Genomic DNA, 7492 nt, shown 5'->3' on the forward strand with positions numbered 1-7492 from the left:
TCACATGGCGAAATGGCGGAGCAGAGAGAGCAGAGACGAACCTCCTCACTCACTCTCTTTTTAAAGCTGTCCAAACCAGGCCCAAGACCACCATTTTTAATCCACTCTCTACCACATGGTCCTACAATCTAGTCACCTCTTCAAAGCCCCACCTTTCAATTATCATAACAGGATTTCTACCCTCTTAACACTGTCACAGTGGGGGTCAAGTTTTGGGGAGACACTGAATCCAAGCACCTTCCAGTGGAGTGTGGCCCTGCTGACACCTTGACTTCAGACTTGTGGCCCCCAGAACTATGGGAGACTACACTTCTGTTGTTTTAAGCCACCCAGTTCGTGGTACCTTGTTTTGGCAACCCTAGCAAACTAACACAGCAAGTAACTTCATCTTTCAGCATCTCAGCTTCCTCATCTGTAAAGTGGGGAATAAGACTGCCTTTCTTACAGAATTACTGGGAGGTTTAAATGAGAAAAGATACATAAGCCTTGAACTGGTGCTTGGCATATAATAACACACAATAAATAATTGAAGAGAGGAAAATCGTCACTTTCTTGTTTTTATCCTATAATTAAATGATCCAGAAATAATCTCAGATTTATATTTTGATCACTTCCTCTCTAATTAGTTCAAGTACTTTTAATACTTTATTAAAACTGCCCTGAGTGTCCTACATTTCCAATTATTTTATTTTTAAATATGTGGCATTTCTCAAGGACCAATAAAGCTTTCTGCTCCCCACTTGTCATAAAAGTTCGAGATTTTAATTGCACTTTTATCCATCTTTAAAAACAATTTTGCCTTAGCAGTTAAATTTCCATAGCCTTAATTGTGATGGCTAGACCTGAGATCTGTCTTGAATATCCAAACTGCTAATTTCTAGAACCTTCTGATAAAGTATGAGGCATCTTCAAAAAGTTCATGGAAGGACGCTTATTATCTTTAATTCTGTTTTTCCACGAACTTTTGAACTACCCTCCTATTAGGATGATAGTGTCAACAGTACTGGCCTGGGCAACTGCAGACCTGAGCAGACAAGGCAATAGGGCAGAAGGAAAATGGGATCTGGTTTATGATATCTATCCTAGGATCAACTTCACCAGCGTGAGTCTTATTTTGTTTTTCTTAAGCTCCAACAATCCAATTAGATAGAAACAATTCCAACCTGCCATTATTTACCTGGAACCTGGGATGTCACTTAATTATTCCACACCTCAACGGCTTCTAATAAAAATAATGGTGATGTCATCACTTTTAATTTCTCCTCTATGAAATAGGAGGGTTGGACTTAAACAGCAGCCTTCAAAGGGTTAGATGTTTAACCCTTTTTTGAAAAAATGAAATCACATACAGAAGTCACTGGAAAAAGTTATATAAATTAGCTTCTCTGCATGTGTATAGAAATCCTCATAAAAATCTACTGTGAAATATAAGAATGTTTGAAATTCCAACACCTTTATGGAAATATAATATTTTGAAGGTTCCTAGCCCTGATATGGCCTGGTCTTGTGAAGATTACCTCAGACTGAAAAGGTCAGTTTCTGCCCTGCTGTCCATCAGGCTGGGGTAGCACAGACTGAAACAGCTGCAGAGGGAACAGGAAACAGCATTTCTCCCAAACACATGGATGTTGTAACGGGTCAAATAACCCCCTTCTTTGGGTGGTTGCTGCTTTCTTAGTCACTGAGAAGCCTCATTCTGGAAAAGCATTGACTATCAGAAACGTTGCTGTTTGAAATCATCAGTAAGAATGAACATGCCACACTTGCCTAGAGGATCCAAGTCCCCTTGAAATAAGCAGCCTTCATTTCCAGCCCAGGTGAAGAGCTTCCCGTAAAGGTTTCTGGATGCACCACCCATCTGCATCTACCATAACTCTGTAGTCTCCACAGACAGGACCCTACGCCTGCTCTGCAGCCCAGACGTGACGTTGGCCCTTTGCACCAACCCCACTTGTCATGAGCCTCAAAACACTGTTTCCTTTAAGTTTCACTGAGGCTGGCCGGTTAGCTCATTCAGTTAGACCATAGTGTTGATAACACCAAGGTCAAGGGTTCAGATCCCCATGACAGCCAGCTGCCCCCCAAAAATTAAATAAATAAATTTCACCTAAACTCCATCTTTCTCCAAATCTCTTTAGCTTTTCTTTGTTTGCTGAGGCAACCCTGGCTTCCTCTGTTCTTAGTCTCCCTTCTTTGCGACGAGACAGTAAATCTGACTTTGTCCAACTATGGTTTTGTACTTGGCGGTCTTTGGGCTAAGACAGGCCACATGCCAGTCAAATGACCTTGGTCAGGCCACCTAACCTCTTTACCTACTATGGAATAATAACATACATATTTAAAAAACAACAGCAGCAACAACAAAAAAAACTTCTTTACCTCATCTGTAAAGTGGGGGAAATTCTTTTCGGCCTTTCCTATATAACACAGGAGTAAGGATGAAACTGATCGTGTTCATGAAAGCCCTACACGTATAGGGTGATGTATTGGAACCAGCACTTTTAACAAAGAGGTCAAAATATAAAAGAAATGATTTGTCCTAATACTATACATGGCTGCATATATTAGGTTTTAGCTATTAAGTTAAAGAGCATGGGTATTCGATTCAACTGGATTTGAGTTCAAATCTTGGCACTCCTGTGTACTGACAGTGCCTTTGCGTGAGTTGTCCTGCCTCTCAGAGCCATATCAGCTGTAGAATGGGAATGATCATATCTGGTCCATACTGTTGTTTAAAGGATAAAATGAGAAGAGTCATATAGTTCCTGGAACACAAGGGACTCAGTGTGTAGTCACTCCCTACCTTAGCCACTCAAGAGAGTCAAGCTACATTTCGTGTTGTGATGTCTACATTTCTAAGTAATAGGATAGCATTATTTGCTTTGAATAGTTACTGTTTAGTAGCAGTTCTGACTAGTTTCTGGCAGAACAACGGCAGCAACATTACAGGGTCAGAGACAGGGCAGGGCCTGGCTGTGGCTCTTTGCCACGTCATTAGCCTCCGTCATGGGGATGGTATATTGGCTGGTCAGGTTGCTACTGAGAATTCTTTTTTTTTTTTTTTCCTTTTTGTCTTTTTTCGTGTCCAGCAACGGATCGCAACCCTCAGTGTCGCGCCCGTACCGGACCGTGACCGGCAACGGGATCGCAACCCTCAGTGTTGCACCCGCACCTCGCTCAGCCAGTGAGCAGGAACCGGTCTGTATGTGGGATCCGAACCCTCGGCAGGAGCGCCGCCGTGCTCCCAAGCGGTGCACTGTAGCAGTGCGCCACAGGGCCGGCCCCCTACTGAGAATTCTTACAATTATTCTCCTATCCATGATTAGGGATTTATACACCAAAACTCATGAAATAATCTCATATAGTGCTTTACTCCCGTCTTTGCTTGTTATTCCTGACATTACAGAAGACAGGCAAGTATAGCATAAACCATCTCAACTGCAATTGCTTAGAAAATTTCACACTTTTTAGAAAAGATGGCATATCTTTTGTGGAGAAAAGGTCAAAGCCCTATTCAAAAACACTTGACAGCAGACCACACCATCTTTAAAAGACTAATTCCAGAAATACCAGGACTGAATTTAATGTGAGCAAACTTAGCTTTGTGAGGTTGGTTTTCTCCATTCATTAATTTCTTTGCATGGATAATGTTTAGCAGTGAGGCCTGTTGTACCAAATAAAATGACAGAATGAAAACAAAAAAAAAGTTCTGTTGCTTTTAAATTAAACAACAATTTCTTAGACCCAGGTTTAAAAACTGAAATAAGGAACCAATGATTTGCAGAATATATACTGTTTTCTATGTGTTTGCACACAAATTTTCTAAATTAGCCTAATGGATTCTATGTCGAAACTGTAATGTCTTTATTTTTAAAGTTCATATTGATTTACATAGTGAAAATGATCAAAAAGTAAACTTCAGTTAAATAAATATTATTGAATACCTACTCTGTGTACCATAGCGTGAGGTGTTCAAAACATACACATAAAGGATTTAGACCTGGGCTCATGAAACAGTCCACTCGGGAGAGAGACAATCCTATCAATCAACTGTTACAGAAAGAAGAGGTAGGAATTATAACAGAAGCCAGAGCAAGAGACACAGTTTGCAAGGTGGGCAAACTTTTTTGGGAAAAGGGCAGATAGTAAATATTTTAGGCTTTGCAGGCCATATGGCCGCAGTGGCAGCTTCTCAGCTCTGCCTGTGTGTGAGAGCACAGCCACAGACAATGTGTAAACGAAAAGGCGTGTCTGTGTTCCAGTAAAACTTTATGTACAGACACTGAAATTTGAATTTCATGAACTATCATTTTTCTTCTGATCTTTTTTTCAAGCATTTAAAAATGTAAAACTCGTTCTTGGCTCAAGGGCTCTATAAAACCAAGTGGTGGGTTGGATTTAGTCTGCAGGCTACTAAGGGCCTAAGATGATTTTTAAATGATTTACTAGAATAATTTGATAATATTTCAGTAGATTTTATAGTGTATTCAGTTGGACTTCAAACTCCTCATATAGCTTCTCCATTCTGTTTATTTCACATGATAACTATAGTTTCAAGAGATACAGAAGAAACTTTCCCATCTACTGAGTGGTACTTGCAATGCTGGAGGCCTGTGTATGCAGGGGGATGGGAGGGGGCGGGTAACAAGGAGACCAGACCAGGCTCTCGCATAATATTAAGTCATGGCATATTTAGTCAAATATAAATATAAATTAGGCATCTACTTTATTGCACCCAAGTCTGGAAAACAGAGCTTGGCAATTACCTGCTTGGATTTAGGTACCAAAAATGGCCAAACTGGATACTTGTGGTTAAAGACAATTTGCTAATTTAAATCCTTGGGGTTGATAAAGGAAATGTTTGCTGAGTTTTGAACACATGCACAGTGATTTTCTGGCTGCGTGACAGTAAGCCTGGAAGGTGTGCAAGATTGTAAAATGGCCCAGCAAACAGACCAGAATGAGCAGAAAAATAGCCCAATGGTGAGCTGAACCCTTTGCAGTCAATGGCTCAACTGTACCATTTGGATGCAACCTAATAGGCCTGGGTGAGTCCACCCAGTTCCTAAAAACCACTAGAGCCGTTGGCTTGCCAAGGGCTCCTGTGTAACCCCCCAACCCTAAACTGACGAGCCAAGGACTTGTCTAGAGAGACCAATCCGTTTCCTTGAGATACTTTGTGCCCTTTGTCTTTCTGAGGGAACTCCCCACCCTTGCCTTTGCGGTGGGAGCTGTCTTCATGGTGTGTACACACATAGGAGTAAATCCTCCCTGAGTGCTGCTTGTCGATACCTGCAGAATCTTGGACCCTCCTTCCGGCTAGCCAAACCAGAATTTGCATTTTCAAACAAGATCCTCGGTTGATGCACACACACATTAAAGTTTGAAGAACTGAGGTAAGTCTTTGATAGACCATGGCTCTCAACCTTGAACATGCATCAGCATCACTTGCTAAATGCCCATCACGGGGCATACTCAGTAACTCGTGTGTGGCCTGAGATTGTGCATTTCTAAATAATCAGGTGCTGCTGGTGCTGTTGGACTGGGACCACATTTTAAAAACTGCTTAAAATTGTGAGTTATTTTTTGACAGTTGCACTGAAGACTTCCTCCCACACAGCCTAATCTCTGTCGGAGAAATGTATGTCCCAGCTTCACCTGGTAGTACCAGCAACTTCACACTCACCTTGTCACCATCTTTAATTTTACTTCATCGCAGGAATTATTTATTCATCTACTTACTGTGCTTCCTTTGCCAACATGATCTTCCTCCCTGAAAAACAATGAAACTGTTGTTCCAAAAATGAAACAATTCTTTCCCTTTTCCCTTCCAAAAAAAAATTGAGACTACTACTCTTTAAAATATTAACGTTAAAAATATATGCTAAACAAGATTTTTTTATACATTTAATCATAAACTGTCTAAGACAAGAAAGAACTCTATAAAAACTAATGACTTGTGAATCTGATCGTTCAGATTTTTCTGGATTTGACCTTCCACTCAAATACAACCACATCACCATTATCGGAAATGTTTGGATAAAAACCAGATTATGAAAAGATTTCAACCAGGCCACATCCAAGAGAAAGTAGAAGGGGCAGGAAACGATTAAGGGGAATTGTTGCTGGTCTGATATGTACTTAAATTTGTGTCTCTCGGAGGGGCAGACGTGGCCCTCTCTCCATGTCTGTGCCATTCCTGTCACCTGGGCTCCCAAAGTAGCATTGCTTAAACCCCAAACGAACAAACTCTCTAGAGGAAAATTCCGTTTCAGCTTTTGGTTCTCACTCTAATTTCGAGGGCTCGGAATTAGTCCTGGGGTCAGGGGACAGGTCATTCCTTCTGTTGTCTCCTACGATCATAGTTTTATTAAAAAGGGAGAACTGGTAAATAAGTGGGCAGTATGACCACAGGATTATCTTCACCTAGTGTGTTATCAGTGCTGAGGGCGTATACTCAGGTGTGAGGCCTGGTGATGTGTGCATCTGTCCTGTGGGATGCCTCGCCAGGTGTGTCACTGAGCTTGGCTGGTTTGAGGATGTGTGGGCATGCCTGACATCTGATGTGGTGTGTCCCCAAGTTTGTGGAGTCGCTTGTGAGTGTCCGTGTTTGATATGGTGTGTCCCGGCTGTGTCTGGGTCCAACATGGAGTCCATGTTGAGCAGGAGGAGTGCCAGCTGTGTACAATGTTTCTGGTGTAGGGCGTCCCCAGGTGTGTTGAGTTGGTTGTGTGGGGTGTCCCAGGTATTTAGGGTTGGTTGTGCTGTGTCTGCGGAAAGATCCCCTGCGGGTATCTGCATGGGTCTGGCTGCGTGGCCAGCTGTGCGGGAGGCCAGGTGTGCGCGCGTCCAGGTGTGCGGGCGTCCGGGTGTGCGGGAAGGCAGCTGTGCGGGCGGGCAGCTGTAAGGGAGTCCAGGTGTGCGGGAGTCCAGGTGTGCGGATGGCCAGGTGAGCGGGCGGCCAGGTGAGAGGGCGTCCAGGTGTGCGGGCGTCCAGGTGAGCGGGCGTCCAGGTGTGCGGGCGTCCAGGTGAGCGGGCGTCCAGGTGTGCGGGCGTCCAGGTGAGCGGGCGTCCAGGTGTGCGGGCGTCCAGGTGAGCGGGCGTCCAGGTGTGCGGGCGTCCAGGTGAGCGGGCGTCCAGGTGTGCGGGCGTCCAGGTGAGCGGGCGTCCAGGTGTGCGGGCGTCCAGGTGAGCGGGCGTCCAGGTGTGCGGGCGTCCAGGTGAGCGGGCGTCCAGGTGTGCGGGCGTCCAGGTGAGCGGGCGTCCAGGTGTGCGGGCGTCCAGGTGAGCGGGCGTCCAGGTGTGCGGGCGTCCAGGTGAGCGGGCGTCCAGGTGTGCGGGCGTCCAGGTGAGCGGGCGTCCAGGTGTGCGGGCGTCCAGGTGAGCGGGCGTCCAGGTGTGCGGGCGTCCAGGTGAGCGGGCGTCCAGGTGTGCGGGCGTCCAGGTGAGCGGGCGTCCAGGTGTGCGGGAGTCCAGCTGTGCGCGCGGCCG

The sequence above is a fragment of the Galeopterus variegatus genome, unplaced genomic scaffold, assembly GCF_000696425.1.
Source record: "Galeopterus variegatus unplaced genomic scaffold, G_variegatus-3.0.2 Scaffold781, whole genome shotgun sequence".
Taxonomy (NCBI): domain Eukaryota; kingdom Metazoa; phylum Chordata; class Mammalia; order Dermoptera; family Cynocephalidae; genus Galeopterus; species Galeopterus variegatus.